Source organism: Condylura cristata, unplaced genomic scaffold (genome assembly GCF_000260355.1).
Source record: "Condylura cristata isolate star-nosed mole 26May11 unplaced genomic scaffold, ConCri1.0 scaffold00013, whole genome shotgun sequence".
In the NCBI taxonomy this organism is placed as follows: Eukaryota; Metazoa; Chordata; class Mammalia; order Eulipotyphla; family Talpidae; genus Condylura; species Condylura cristata.
Genome location: NW_004567114.1, coordinates 48,196,722 through 48,213,623, shown reverse-complemented (window position 1 = coordinate 48,213,623; position 16,902 = coordinate 48,196,722).

Here is a 16,902-nt window from a genome sequence, read left to right as displayed (position 1 = left end):
TGCATAAATAAATAAATCTTTTTTAAAAAAAAAGCTAAAGAGGAAATGTTAAGAAATCTCAAAAGAAATTAAGATAAGGTTTCATGTTTTTCTACTAATAAAATATGTCAAGATATTGAAGCTGAACAAACCACTCTTCTAATACTTTTAACCAAATAATCTATTTTTTAATCTTGTTTGATATACTTCCATGAGGTTATTTCAATATAAATTTTAGGAAAAAATTTTTTGACTCACAATCTTATTATTTTATGGTTTTAGATACTTGACAGTAAAATGTTGTAATTATGAATCACTGCCCAATAACATGCTTCAAAAACAAATGTAGTGGAATATTTCAAAGAACAGTAAAATTTTAGAGAGAAATGAGTAAGTTACTTTTAAATTTTGGAAATTAAAATTTGAATTTGCTTTTAACATATTTATCAAACAAAAATCAAACTTTTCCTTTGAGCTTCATCACAGACAGAGTGGGGGACAGAACAGGTGGACTGACTGAAATATACTGCTAAGGGGAGCAGTGGACAAGATAAGAGAGGTCTGCTATATGGGTCAGCTCCTTGACTGGTGATGGAACTGGTTCTGCAGTGGCTGTGGATAGCTTCATAGTGCTGAGGCTTAACCTCTTGTGTCACCAGGGAAGCCCTTAGCAAGTTTCTATAAACATGCTTTCTAAAGCCTTTGTTAAAAAAAATCACTGAATTGCACACTTTAAAAAAAGTTTTATAACATGTGGATTATATCTCAATTTTGAAAAGATTAAGGGACTTTTCTTAGAAACCTTACATGTCAGATGTTTAAGAAAGATATTCTAAAAGATCACCCCATTCTTTTCTGGAAAAAAAAAATGACCCTGTATCACATAAGAATGAGTAATTTTACAAAAATGGCTGCAGACCATTCAAGTTATTCCCAAAGTTCTCATCTTCATAATGTTTAAAAAACCTGCTTCTTCATTCATCTACTTTTATCTTTCTAGGAATATCTTAGTCCTTTAAGATCTAAGAACACTTGGGCAAAATCTGTTTTATAGATAAGACCATAGGATTAAGCCACAGGGAATATATAAGGTGGCGTCAACCTCTGTACAGATGTCCCAACAAAGGGACATCTTTGTTTCAGTTCTTGGAACAAAAAGCTTAGAAACACCCCATGACAACCTTTGGTGTTGTATCTAAAAAGTCATCAACAAATCCAAAGTCATGTGATTTTCTCTTATATTGCCTTGTAGGAGTTTAATAGTTCTATATTTAGGTTTACACGGCCCATCTTTGAGTTATTTTTGTGAAGAGTGTAAGGTCTGTGTCTAGATTATTTTTTTTGAATGTGAATGTCCAATTGTTTCAACATTTCTGAAAATTCAAACAAATTTAAATAAATTTACATGTAGGTAACACAAATGCTATAATAATACAGGATAATATGAGCTCAATCATTTCACTCAAATTTTCATTCCTGCTGTCTCTGAAGTTGCTTGGGCTTATTCAGTCTGTTCTTGGTGTTTTCCAGGAATATTATTACTCTTCTGCTCAGTTTTTCTGTCTTTTCCCTGTCTCATCTCCTCACGGGAACCTGCCTCAATTTCTTCCTTAGAAGCACCCACATAGGTTGCATGTAGACATGTATTATTGAAGGACGATAGCTAGCAGGAGCTGATGTTCCAGAGAACAACCTAAGCTGGACTTTAATATTTCTTAATTTAAAATACATTGGTTCATTCCTTCTTAAGAGAAATCACCCTGTATCTCTTACAACCAGGCTGTAGTCTCTGGTAGTTGTGCTGGGTCCCTCTCAGGGTCTCTGTTGGCCTGCAAGACACCACTGCACACACATTTAGAAAAAAAGCACCCTTCTTTGGGAGGCCTAGCATTTCACAGCTTGACTGCAGGCCTCAGCCCCAGTATCCTGACATGTTTAGCCCCCTTCCTTCCCTAGCCAACTTGTTTTCAAGCCCCAAATTCTCATTCATTTCTCATAGAGTCACTTAGCTCTTTCTTTACTGGCTGCAGTCCATTCAAGTTATTCCCAAAGGTCTCATTTTCATAATTAAATTTTAAATGGTCTCTACCATGCTAACAGTTATAACTAAGGGAGGAATAACAGGGTTATTTTTTAACATTCCCCTTGCTATATATACACCACGTTGACGTGAAAGTGTGAAGATTATGATCAAGATAACCATGATAGTCCTTAGGTAAATGTGCTTAAGTTATTGTATAAAGAAAAAAATGGTCTTTTCCAAGAAAATCAATGGTTCTTTCTCTGGCATGTAAGAGACTGTATATTATACCCCTATTACTATAGAAAAGAAATCAGAATCTAAAGTGTTTTCGAGCCTCAAAATTAAAAATGCTTTACTCTGCATTTTGTGTTTTGCAGATGTATGTGTATGGCAGAGAGCCAGTAAGTTCCTGGAAAACAACAGGATGGCAATAGTGCATTATGAAGCTTATAGATTGTCACAGTCATCACATTCTCTAACAGACTGTGGGGAAGCTAGAGACAATGGCCACATCTTTGACATAATGTATTTCTGCAATTCTAAGATGCACTGACAGCATTTAGCAGGATGTTTCACACCAATTTGTAAGCTACATCCTTTAAGATGAGAATAATAAAGCTGCATCTTAAAAGTATGGAATACTTAACTTCCTGTTTAAGTCTTCTGCAGCACATTCTGCTATCTCCTGCAGAAAAACTGACTTATTAATACATGCACAATAGTCTTTCAAATAGAACCATAGCATATCTAAGTATGAGATTAACAGTCTTTTCTGGAATCTACGGAATGTGAAGAATTTGGAGAAGATATGAACAATAGAGACTAACTTCACTAAGCCTCAGTTTCCTCATCTATAAAATGGGTAAAATAAAGCACCACCTTCATTAGGTTGGTATAAAGAATAAATCATATATATAAAGGGCTTATCATAGTGCCTGGAACATAATACTGTCACAACTCTGCAGAAATTTAGGAGGAAATGCAGAGAGAGAGAGGCTGGGGAATTATTTATGTTATTATTTGATACGTCTCAACAAACAAATAATGACCATCTACTTTATGGTAAGTTGGACTGAGAGTTGGTACAGGAGGAAGTAAAGAGTGTTGCAGTTATCTTGGGAAGAAAGAGAAGATGAGAAATATTGAAATATTTAATTCTATTAACTGAATTTTGAGTTCAGTATCAAGTATGCTATCTTGGAATATTGAATGCATTGGACTTTAAATAGCATGTGACATTGCTCTAAGTATGCATAATTAGTTTAATGTACAGCATTGTTTTTGAGAGAGAGAAAACCTGTTAAAAAAAAAAAGTGGTCAGACCTCCCTGGTTGCACAGGTATTATGCTTACCACTGCAGCATGAGTTCAATCCCTTGCCAGGGAGTTGACCCACATGGCACAGCAGGCCTCTCCTGTCTCACCCATTGCTCCCCTCAGCAGTGTATTTCTTTCTGTTTTTTTTTTAAAGATTTATTTATGCATACAAGAACTGGGGTACAGGGCAGAGGTGCAGGGGATGAGAGGATTCACCAGAGACAGGTGGATTGGATGAAATACTCTGCTGAAGGGAGCAGTGTGCAGGACAGGAGAGGTCTGTTGTGCCATGGGGGTAGTTTCATAGTGCTGCACTCCAATCCCTTGCACTACCAGGGGGGCCTCTCAACAGTGTAATTCAGTATATCCGCCTGTTCTGCTCCCTACTCTGTCTCTGGTGAATCCTCTCACTCCCCACACCTCTGGCCTAGACCCTAGTTCTTGTATGCATAAACAAATAAAAATATTTTAAAAATAATAAAGTGGTCTCAGGGAATAGAGGGCTAGCCCATTTGGGCTGTCAGTGTCCTGGTGATGATTCTATCCTACTCAATGATGTAGACGATGACTCTTATGCCTGACACTGCACCCCAGTCCACAGCATTCAGCATGTCTTGAGATGTGATTTCAAACAGATATTCTGGATCCATGTTGAGCTCTCAGAGAGACTCACACATCCTATGTATTGGCTAAGCACAGGCCACAAAGTCATCAGTCACCATGGGGCAGTCGATGAAATCTAGAGAGCAAATGATGGGCTAAAGGTCTTTGGGTCCGATCCAGCAATGACTGGCTCCATGTACTAGGGGTTGAACCAATCCTTGTGCAGGAGGTTTGTTACTAGGCTCATGAGGGTGTATGGCTTGATTTGCCCACCTTCCTTCAGTTCAAGCCTCTGGACTTTGCCATGGTCTTTACTCTGAGTAAGGTCCTCTCTCTATAGTTAGGCAGTACTTTGAGGACTTTTCCCAGCAACTTGTGTAAATCTAAGAAACTACAGCACTTACTTTTTAAAATCTCTTTCTATGAATCTTGTCAAAGGAATGCAGATACAAAAGTCACAGATTATAGAGAGAGTTGCTCCTAGGTAGGCTATGTGCTTGAGCTAGGGACACTTGAAAAAGCTCCTTTTCAAAGACCCTTTCTCTCTGTTTTTCCAGGCTCTGAGATCTCATCATAAGTTGAGTATAGTTCTGGCACCAATTCTGATGTGTGTGATACACCAAACAATTCTGACACCACCTGGTAAGACTACAATTCAACTCAGTTCTGATATTATCTACCCAGAGGTAGCATCAGATTCCACAGCTTAGGGGCTCAGTCCCTTAAGATTGTTCCTAATTCAGGTACCAATTACAAGTCCAGATTATCACCTGTGCTTCTGACTGGCTGGCTATAAATCACAGGTTCCCACGGCCCCTTCCATTTGCTCAAGTGACTTAAGAAGCCAGTTTACTCAGTAGATTATTGGCTTACTACAAAGGATATTAAAAAGTATGAATCAACAGCCATATGAAGAGATACACAGGGCAAGATCCAGAACAAAGGAGTTTGAGTCTCCATGGAGTTTGGGGTTCAGCATGGTGGCAGCTGGATGTCTTCTGGTTCACTAAACTGGAAGCTCTCTGAAACTTGTCGTTTGGGATTTTATGGATTACATAAGCATGATTGGTTAGCTATGGAGACTGCACCTGAGAAGGGAAATCCTTTATTGTTAAGAAATAAACAAAGATGTTTAAAAAATAAAAATTCATATATTAAAAAAAATTATTGTCTGCTGGTGATTAATTCAACTGCCAGACCCCTTCTCTCCTGGGATATTAGGGCAGAGACCTGAAAATTCCAGACCTCTAATGTGGATGGATCCTCTGACAGTCAGCCCTCATTATTATGGTGATCCAAAAGTCACGCACTAACATAACAAAAGGTGTCTATCACTCTCATCACTTGGGAAATCCCAAGGTTTGTAGGAACCTTTCTGCCATAAACAAGAAAATCAGATATATTCCTTAATATTCAATAAATCACAATATCACAAAGGGTCATCATTAGATAACACCAGGAGTTCCTTACTAAATTATATTTAAACTTGTATAGATGATTTTTGATTTGCCATCTAGATACACCTTCCACTCTTTGCTTTGTAGTAATGGATGCCTAAGGACTGGTTCAATGCCTTTGACTTTCAGTGGGGTTCAACCAATGGAGCTCCCCAACCAAAATCAGAGAAAGAGAGGCCAGTAATGGTGGGATTATAATTACCCAAGCTTGGGTTGCTTGGATTTCTTACCAGAAAGACAACTGCTACTTTTAAGTCAAGCAACTCTCCATGTCTCTCTAGAGAGTCTGCCCCCTCCCTTTGGCATACCTATTCTTGCTAAAACCTTGGTCATCAAAAGTTATAGACCAGCAGCAAGATAAGAAAGGGAAAGAAAAAGTATAGAAAATACACACAGTGCTGCGCTTTAACCTGTTGCGCCACCAGGGGGAGCCCTCCATTTAATTTTTCTTATGAAAGGTTACTTCAGAATTTGGGATCACAGACAAAAATGATCTCATTTAAAATGATGTATCAGACACATTTCTGATTAGGGAATGAGGTTGGCACTAAAAAAATACTCTCTTTTTTATGATAAGCTTTCAGAAGACAGTCACTCAACAACAACATAAATAAAGTAGTATTTATGGTGCTATTTGAAAAAAAAAATTGAGTCCTCTAAAATAATTAGCTGCCTGGCTTTTTAGCAAGTGACCAGTAGAGGGCACTCTAGGCTATATAGACTGATGAAATGCCAGTGGAGCCCCGCAAAAGCCTAACCTTAACTTCTGCAAGACAATTTTCACTTTATTATGAACTTGCTTGTGAGATGATTACAAAGTAATTTTCCTGTTGGTGAAAATTAAAACTTATGAACTTCCAAGTAGCCACGTTTACATTATACGGATAATTTAAAAATAACCCAATGTTACTGCATCAGTGTTCCTTTATTATTCAGCTTGTTCTTTGAATCAATCACTTAATGATAAAGGATTATGGGAGATAATACACCCATAATTATCAGTATCTCCTAATTGTGAAGACTTTTTTTTTTTTTTTAATTGTGAAGACTTTTATCTGAAGTCGTATTCATTGCCTGGATCCAACTGTAATGTCGGTCTATTTATTGTGAAACACTGGTGTACTCTAAGCACCAAATCATACTTTTCCCACCACATTTTATTTATTTAGATATGTATTTATCTATGCATACAAAACTGGGGTACAGGCCACAGGTGATGGGGCGGTGAGAGGATTCACCAGAGACAGAGTGGGAAGCAGAACAGGCAGATCGACGCAGTACATTGTGAAGGGCGCAGCTGGTGAGACAGGAGTGGTCTGCTGTCCCATGTGGATCAACTCGGGGGCCCGATCGAACTCGCACTGAAGGGGCTGTGGCTAGCTTGCAATGCTGCGTCCTAACCTGTTGCATCACCAGGAAGGGTCCTCCACCACATTTTATAAACAGAGTACAACATAGGATTATAATTTTTCCCAGGAACACCCATATAGAAATAGAATTACACAAGGAATAAACCAAGCTGTGCTTTCCATGTAGCAACGTTCCTCTGGAAAGGAGAGGAAGACCTACGTTAAACCAGGCACCGAATGTTTTGCACACATGATATCATTTCATCAAGTCTATGCTACAGTTGGAGAAATAAAAGTTGCCGAAGGACATCCAGCTAGCTAGTGGCAGAAGTAGAAGCAAACCAGATATTCCTGGCTTTATGTCTTTTTTCAGAGGAACTTCTTTGATCTGTGTTGTTACTCTGTGGCAATTTTCTTTGGCACTTTCTGGATTGCACTCAGTTTCAGTGATTTCTGATTGCCTATATTTTGGAAATTGCCTGTTGCTTGCAATATGCCATCTGTTGTTATGTAACTGCTACAAACTGGGGTAATAAGAGGTTTGAATAAAAGAAAAAGAAAGAAGGGAGGGAGGGAGATAAGGTGGGAGGATGGGAAAAAGGAGGGAAGGAAAAGAACAGAATTTTTTGTAGGGGCTGAATGGTGGTGGAGGGGTTGGGTAAAGCAATGAAGGGAGACTTTGTTTTTACTCTGTATTCCTCTATAATGTTTGAAAATTTTATAAGAACATATTTCTCCATTGTTCTTTTCTCAATAGAGAAGGGAAAAAGAATTAGACAAATATTAAAAAGTGATGTTGAAAGAGCCACAATGTAGTATATAATCTATTTTTGTTATATATTTATAGCAATTTGAAAATAAAGACCTCTTTTGAGAGAAGAAAAAAAGAGGACCAACGTTTCATTATACAGCTATTTTCTTCATCCCTCGCACCCTACACACAGAAACACAAACAAAAGCCTCTTATTGTTTTCCCTGATGGAACAATGATGACTAAGTGAATAAATCATCCAGTCACCAAAACTTTCATTCCTAGTCATTTGACACCATGTAGGGAATACTGGGCTGGAAATGTGCAGCTCTTTAAATTTCCACCAGCACTACCCCTCAATAAGCAGAGGATTTAAGGAATAGGAAAGTAGTAGTCAGCACTGCTGTCTCTGAATGAACTGAGGACGTTTCATTTAGTTATATATTCATTTGAGGGTGAAAATATCTTTCCTCTTCTAACTCCAATGGACTATTTTCATAGTAAATTGAAGGAGAAAAGTTTAATTAGCTTTAAGGACTAAATTTGCAAAGTACAGCCTGTTACATTTATTCACCGTCCTGAAAACTCTAAAGAAAGATTTGTACTGGGAAATTGAAATGCGACGGGGTTGACTTCTTAGACAAAGAGTTTAATGTTGAGCCCGTGATAATTTAGTATCTGCTGTGAAGAGTATGTATGCCACAAGAAATTCAACAGTAGGAAGAGTGTGAGGACATCTCAATTATTCCTTTTTGAAATTTTATTAAAACCTACCCATATGAAAGCTCTTATTCTAGCTATATTGGTTTTAAAAAAAAATCCCTTGTTCAGTAAAATAAAGGAAGTTTCTTTACAACTTTCAGGAGTTGGTACCTTGTTTTCCTTCACTGGAACCAATTAACCTATTCATCACTGCCTCCTGCATTTGGCAAATTTACTGTATCTGTAGCAAGGGAAGAGGAAAGGGAGGGGATAAAACAGGGGTGGGAAGGACATAAGGGATGGGGGAGATGGCTCAGGGGTGCTCTGGTGGTGGAATGGACTATGGAGACTACACTTGAAACTAACAAAGAAGTAAGAATTTAAATAATAAAAAGTCATGGTGAAGGCCACTTACATATTCTTCTATCTTGGCTTCTTAATGATTCATAAAAATTAGTGCATATAAACACACACAGTATATATCTACATGCACATGCTTATATACATGTGTATAATGTATAATGTGTATATATGTATATTCAAATATCTTAGAAACTGAGGTCCCATGAAGGCAGTGGCTGCATTTCACACTCAAGTATAGGTGTGACACTTGATTCTGTAGTGAGGATTGGGTAACCATGGGCAGTGGCAGTTAATTCACTGATCTTGGTAGTTATACCAGGCTCTGTCCTAGACTTTTACATATATTTCTCTCTGATCCTTTTGAAATCATTGTTACTGGGTGCTAGACATGTTATTCACAATTTTTCTTCTTTATTTATTTATTTATTTGTGCATACAGAACTGGGGTACAGGCCAGAGGCTCAGGGGTGGCGAGAGGCTTCACCAGAGACAGAGTGGGGAGCAGAACAGGCAAATCAACGATGGGGAGCAGCGGGCGGGTCAGGAGAGGTCTGCCGCGCATGTAGATCTCCTCCGGGGCAGGCCGGAATCAAACTCATGCAGAAGTGGCTTTAGCTTCTTAGTGCTGTGCTTTAACCCGCTGCGCCACCCAGGGAGGGCCATTATTCACAATTTTTAAAATCTTCATGTGTGGGGGCCTCCCTGGTGGCACAAAGGGTTAAAGCGCAGCACTGTGAAGCTCTCCCAGCCCCTGCAGCATGAGTTCCATCCTGCCAGGGAGCTGACCCACATGGGGAGGCAGACGTCTGTCCTGACTAGTTCTCTGCTCCCCTCAGCAGAGTATTTCACTCCATCTGCCTGTTCTGCTCCCCACTCTGTCTCTTGTGAATCCTCTGACTACCCACCTCCACCTTTGGCCTGTACCCCAGTTCTGTATGCATAAATATTTAAAAATATTCATATGTCTGAGAGTGGTTTTGCTACAGTCATTGTGACTGTTATGTTCACCTACTTGATATTTTCATTTCATTCTCTTGGGTTTTAAAACTTTTTTTTTTTAAAGACTTAAAAAAAAAAGATTTTTTTTAAAGATTTTCTGGGTACAGGCCAGAGATGCGGAGGGTGAGAGAATTCACCAGAGACAGAGCGGGAAGCAGAACAGGCAGATCTACGAAGTACACTGCTGATGGGAGCAGCGGGCGGGTCAGGAGAGGTCTGCAGCGCTATGTGGTCACCTCCGGGGCAGGGGGGGATCGAACTTATGCGGAAGTGGCTTTAGTTTCTCAGTGCAGTGCTTTAACCCGCTGCGCCACCAGGGAGGGCCGGGTTTTAAAACTTTTTAATAAAAATGCTTTCCAGGAGTTTCTTGATTTCACTGAATTTACTCTTATTTTTTTTAAGAGTACTGAAATTGTTATTACAATTCCAGAGGTGGAACAGGCTTAGAGTTAACTAATTCAGCAGCTTGATGTTGTCAAGAATACAGATTCTTTCTTTTTTTTTTTTCAACATTTATTTATTTTCTAGGAAAAGGAGAAGTTCTAGGTTCTCTGCCCCACCCAGGAGGGTGGAGTTGAGCAAAGAAAAGGGAAAAAAAGGAGAAATTTGAAGAAGGAAGCAGGATGGAGAGCCAGACCTGAGGAAGCCACATGGAGCAGCAAGCATGTGATGAAGAGATTGTGCTTGTTTCTTGGCCCTGGACTGGTTGAAAGCCATGTGGGTGAGAGACCCATGGGGGGTTGGGAGGGAGGTTTGACTATTGCTGTATTTATATTGATTTTGATTATGCTCTTTCCCTCCCAGACCTGTCTGGCCATTTCTGACCCTTTTCTATGGGTCCCGGCCAGAAGGTGCTTTAGTCTTTTGGTGGGCTTTCAGGCCTTGCTTGGACCAATGCCTTTTGGGTTGAGTTTTGCCCATGAGGGGATGGGCAACTTCAGGTGCTTGATTTAGAAATTATATTCTTTGCCTTCTGTGCTGTATACTCACTGTATTAAAGTTCCTTTTCATTAAAATTTTTTTATTTATTTAGACATACAGAACTGGGGTACAGGCCAGAGGTGCAAGAACGGTGAGAGGATTCACCAGAGACAGAGTGGGGAGCAGAACAGACAGATCCAGGTGGATTAGGTTCCCTTGCCTGGGATCTAACTCAAAGCTGCATTGGCTGGTGATAGCTTGAGAGCGCTGAGACTTTGCACCACCAGGGAGGCCCAGCAATTACTCTGCTTGATAATTGTTTTTGGATTATTTCTTCAGTTTCCTTCCTTAAAGGACTTTTGCCTCAGATCTGAAGTTGGGAGTTTTGTACCTCTGGGCAATCGCTATTCTGTCACTCTAGGAGTGACTCCAGCAGAGTTTCCCATCCTAAGGCCCCTCTCCTGGCCTGCTCATGAGAGTTAATTTGCACTTGGAATTAAATACTACAAGCAGTTCAGTGGTGGGAGACACGTTTTTCTCATTTCCTACCACTCCATGCCTTCCTTGCTCCTAGCATACCCCAGTGCCCTGGTTCCTCTGGGTAGCACCATACCTTGCTGCTTCTCCTTTGGTCCTGGAAGTCTCCTAAGGGTCCAGTGGCCCTTCTTACAGAATAGTAATTTCCTTGAGGAAATCATCCATCCTGTGAATTTCCTTCTTACCTCTTTGTAGGTGACTTTCATTATCCACTTAAGGGATAAATCAATACCTACTGGTCTTGTCACCTGGATATTCTGCTTTTACTTTGATATGAACATGTCCCAAGCTGAATGCCTCATTACTTCCCTGTCCAGATCTGTCCTTGTGTAAATGTCAACATTATTTAAGTAATGCTTAAAGCTAAGAACTGAAAAACAGTGTGATTGTCTTTACTACAAGTAACTTTTTTTCCTTCAAATGCATGGATCAAAAATGAAGATGAAAAATTACAGAGCCTGCATTTTGGTGATGAGGCCCCATTGATGTAAATAAAATTTACAGGGAAAGGACAGCTCTAGCTCTAGTTCCAAAGGAGGAAAGGCTGAATTTGAGTGACTGGATCAGACAAGATAACTAAATACAATGTGTAAATATTTTTTCCTTTTGGATTCTGATTAAAACAACAGCAACAATAACAATGGATATTATTGGATCAATAGGAAATATGAGTGTGGAGTATGTATTAGCTACTATTGCATTAATGCTAAATTTCTTGTGATGCTTACTATATGATCATGTAGGAAGAATGTCCTTATTGTCAGGACATATATGATGAAGTATTTCAGGATGAAATGTCAACACTGTTTATAGTTAACTCTCAAATGGTTCAGCAAAAAAAAAAAAAAAATTAAAAAGCAGAGAAAGCAAATGTAGTGAAATTCAGTTGATAAATCTAAACAAGCAGCATATGATATTTATTGTATTTCTTGCAACTTTTCTGTTTGACATTTTTCAAAATAAAAGTTGGGGAAAGCCAGAGAATTAGAAGAAATCACTTTTAATTCAAGGAGTGTGTGTGTGTGTGTGTGTGTGTATGTTTTTAAGATTTATTTATTTACGCATATAGAACTGGAGTACAGGCCAGAGGTGCAGGGGCAGTGAGAGGATTCACCAGAGACAGCAGGGAAAAGAACAGGCAGATCGATGAAGTACACTGTTGAGGTGAACAGAAGGTGACACAGGAGAGGTCTGCTGCACCATGTGGGTTACCTCCAGGGTAGAGATCAAACTCACACCAAAGCAGCTGCGGCCAGCTTTGCAGTGCTGGGTTTTAACCTGCTGCACTACAGAGAGCCCATGTGTACGTTACTATAGGCGGTATCATGGTAGAAATTTATATTAAATTTTGGAGTATAGTCATTCAAGAAAACAGATGTGATCATTGCCTATTTAAAGCCACTGACACTTTGAACTGTCCTAATATTTGGAAGGATTGCCTAGGGATATTGTTTGCTGAAGGCAGAAACTCCCTCAATCCCCTCTCTGAAGGCCTGCATCATTGGGCAGACTTGTGTCCCATGAGGGAAGTGGGCTGATTTCATACTCAAATATAGGTGTGACATGCTTGGTTCTATAGTGAGGACAGGGTGGCCATGGGCAGTGAGCAGTTGATTCACTGATCTTGACAGTTGTCAGGTTCTGTTCTAGATGTTCACATATATCATCTCCTTCAATCTGCACAGCTTCCTGGGGAGGAAGAATTATCGTTCCAGCTACCAATGAGAAAATCAGGCTCATGAGTTTTAGCCCAAAATTATATAGTAGAGCTGAGATTTAAACCAGGAATTCCCACTAGAGAAGACCTAACAAATGTTACCATGTTGGTCTCCCTGCTCTAGTTAGAGCAGAGCACAACAAACAGATTGTGGATAGTTACATAAATTCTCAACTAAAGTGTGGAACCAACACTTTAGATAAGAATATGTAGAGCTGAGCCTATCACGAAGAGGGTTACAGGGATCCTAATACTGGCCTCCACATTGCTGACACAATTCAAGTCAGTTTGGCTAATTTATTTCCTGCATTTGACCATGGTAACTGACTGCTCTGATGGAATCTGCTGCAGCAATTTCACTCCAATATATGAATCCATGCAATGTTTGTTCTCTCACCTTTTCTTAAACTGGCAACATTAGGGTTTTAGTTTTGCTTTTTTAGGAAATGTCTCAGGAGTTAATTTACTGAATTTCAATAAAATATTTCCTGTAGCTGCTCCTCCAGGACAAGTTGTTCTTCACTTTTTCAATGTTTAAATACTCTATCATTGCTTTTTGCAACAGTCTTATGGGGAGATATTCTTCTGACCCTAGGTGTAGTTAAAGTAGTAACTTGTCCCATCACTCAACAGGGTAGGTTGGAACTGGAACTCACAGCTGAAATGAAAGTCCAGTTACTCCTAATTATAAAAACATGTACTTATTATAAAGCATGCTTGGAAAAGACAGAAAGCGTAGAAAAACACTCCTGGAAATCCCATCACCAAAATAAATTACCAGTAACTGTTAATCTGTGACAAAGGAATCAAGAGTATACAGTAAAAAGAGAAAATCTGTTCAACAAATGGTGTTGGGAAAACTGGTCATCAATATGCAAATATAGTGAACTAGACCACTCACACCATACACAGAACTAACTCAAAATGGATTAAAGCATTCCTCCTAGCCCACACAGAACTCTTACCTGTACTTGAGGAAAAATGAGAACTTTTAAAATGGGCAGTATGAATTGGAATAAAACTTATTGTACAGAATATACCACTCACACCATACACAAAACTAACTCAAAATGAGTAAAGACTTGGACATAAGATCAGAAACCATAAAATGATAAAAGAAAACTCGGGCAAAACACTCCATGACATAGGCTTCAGCGATGTCTTTGGGGATTCAACTCCAATAGCAAGGAGAATAAAAGACAAAAAGCAAAAAACAAATGGGCCTACATCAAACTGAAAAGCTTTTTGCACAGTGAAAGAAACTATCATTAAAATGAAAAGACATTTTGGCCCTCCCTGGTGGCGCAGCGGGTAAAAGCACGGCACTGAGAAGCTAAAGCCACTTCAGCATGAGCTCGATTCCTGCCTGCCCCTGGAGGTGACCACATGGCGCGGCAGACCTCTCCTGACCCGCCCGCTGCTCCCCTCAGCAGTGTACTTCGTCGATCTGCCTGTTCTGCTCCCCACTCTGTCTCTGGTGAACCTCTCGCCGCCCCTGAGCCTCTGGCCTGTACCCCAGTTATGTATGAACAAATAAATAAATCTTTTAAAAAAAAAAATGAAAAGACATTTTGCTGAATGGGAGAAAATATTTGCATACCATATAGCTGACACTGGGCTGATATGCAAGATGTACAAAGAACTCATACGACCTCATAAAAAAGAAAAGAACCCTGGGCCCTCCCTGGTGGCGCAGCAGGTTAAACCACTGCACTAAGAAGCTTAAGCCACTTCCACATGAGTTCGATCCCCACCTGCCCCAGGAGATCCAGAGGGCGTGGCAGACCTCTCCAGACCCGCCGGCTGCTCCCCTCAGCAGTGTACTTCGACGATCTGCCTGTTCTGCTCCCCACTCTGTCCCTGGTGAATCCTCTTACCCTCCACATCTCTGGCCTGTACCCCAGTTCTGTATGAATTAATAAATGAATCTTTTAAAAAAAAAGAACCCAACCAAAAAATGGCTAGAAGAACTAAAGAGGCACTTCTCCAGAGAAGACATACAGATAGCCAAAAGGCACATAAATAATGTTCAATATCCTTTATCAGCAAGAAATGAAAACCACCTCACTCCTGAGAGAATGGCACATTTCATAAAAACTAGAAACAAGTGGAGAGGTGCGGAGAAAAAGGTGGGAATAATCGGTAGGAATGTAGACTAGCCCAGCTCCTATGGAAAACAGAATGGAGTTATCTTAAAATATTAGAAAAATATTTATCATCTGACCCAACAATTCCACTTCTTGGTATTTATCCAAATAATGCAAAAACACTAATTCAAAGTGATATATGCACTCTTATGTTTACTGCAGCACTATTTACAATAATAGCCAAGTTATGGAAACAAACCTACTGCAATACCATTTAGCTATTAAAAAAAAAAAAAAGACGAAAATTTGCCATTTGCAACATGGGTGGAACTGGAGGGGATTGTTAAATAAAATAAACCAGAGGAGAAAGACAAATTCCAAATGATTTTATTAATAGAATATGGAGAAACAAAACAAAGGAACTGACAAAATCAAATCAATTCTGACTTCAGAATTGATGCTACTCTAGGGTGATGGTAGAAGCAGGAACAAAAGGGTGTCAGGCAATGGCATATGGTAAAAGGATGTGAGTGCTCTGGTGGTGGGTGTGGTAAGGTGATTATATCGAAGGTGTCAACCTATTCCTCTGAATCATATAGTGCTGTAAACCAATGCCATCTCAATAACAAAAATAAAATTTAGAAAAAATACTGTTGTGCTTTGGATCCTGTCTCTTATCACTTTCTTAGTCATGTAACCTTGGGAAAATTATTTAACCTCTAAAACCATGGTTGAGTTCCCCAAACTTGTCTGGGGAGTACTCTGTGGTAAAATGCTCAAAGTAATGTTGGCTGCAATATTGTTATTCAATAAACATAGAGGTTAGGACTATTCTCATTTTTTAGATGAGGATTATGAGGCTCACAAAAGTTATTACTTTGCCTAAAGTCATGCACCTGGTAAATGCTATTTTTCACCATTCAGTTTTGTCTACCAGTATAGACATATGTTTCCTGGTGTAATGTACATTTATAGTTATGTAACTACACCTGAGAAATCAATAGGCTAAAGTCACACTTCTAATTTTGACAGTGACATTATTTATTTAATATTCCTCAAACTTCTCTAGCTTGCTCATTTGACATAAGGGGATCAGTAAGGTCACAATTTGTCTTTATGAGAAGTGGCCTTTCTTTCTATTCATGTCGTATTTTTGAATGACCCTGGCCTATTTTTATAGTCAGGTTAATGGAATTAATAATACATTAAGAGCAGTATTGAACACTTTCTATCTTGCATTATTGCTACTGACATGTATTTCTTCTTCTTAGCCACTTTAGGATGATAAACATAGAATGCATCCACTAAATTGATTTTGAATGAATAAATACATACAAGCTAAATACTTCAACAGTCACTGGATTTAAAGTGGAACGGATTTTCCTGTAAGACTCTACCTTTCTGCAAAGAATCCAATGAATAAAAATTTACAACTAAAAATCTAATTTCCTTCTCATCCCAGAATTAGGCTAAAAATCTCCAATAATCCTTATTTTTTATTTTATTATTTTTTTAAAGATTTATTTATTCATATAGAACTGGGGTACAGGCCAGAGATGTGGAGGGTGAGAGGATTCACCAGAGACAGTGTGGGGTGCAGAACAGGCAGATGGACGAAGTACACTGCTGAGGGGAGCAGCTGGCGGGTCAGGAGAGGTCTGCCACGCCATGTGGATCTCCTCCGGGGCAGGCGGGAATCGAACTCATGCAGAAGTGGCTCAAGCTTCTCAGTGCAGTGCTTTAACCGCTGCGCCACCAGGGAGGGCCCAATTCTTATTTTTTAAACTATAAACTACTACTTATATCCAAAAGTTTGCATACTGAATGTTTCCATTAATCACTTACCTCTCTACCCCACTCCCAAACCCATATACATATGCACATCTGGCATTTTCTGCTGCTTCTCTAAACCTGTTAAACAATGCCTAATTAAGGTTAATAATCTAGTATGGGATCCCCTTTAGCTGTACAGTAGCACACACTGTGAGGTCTTGCAATTGCCATAGAGAAGGTCTGGCTGTATACTAAACATAGATGTCTAGCCTGCTGCAACTAGTCCTGACTTTTGTACTTCCCAGGAGGGAAATTAAATATATAC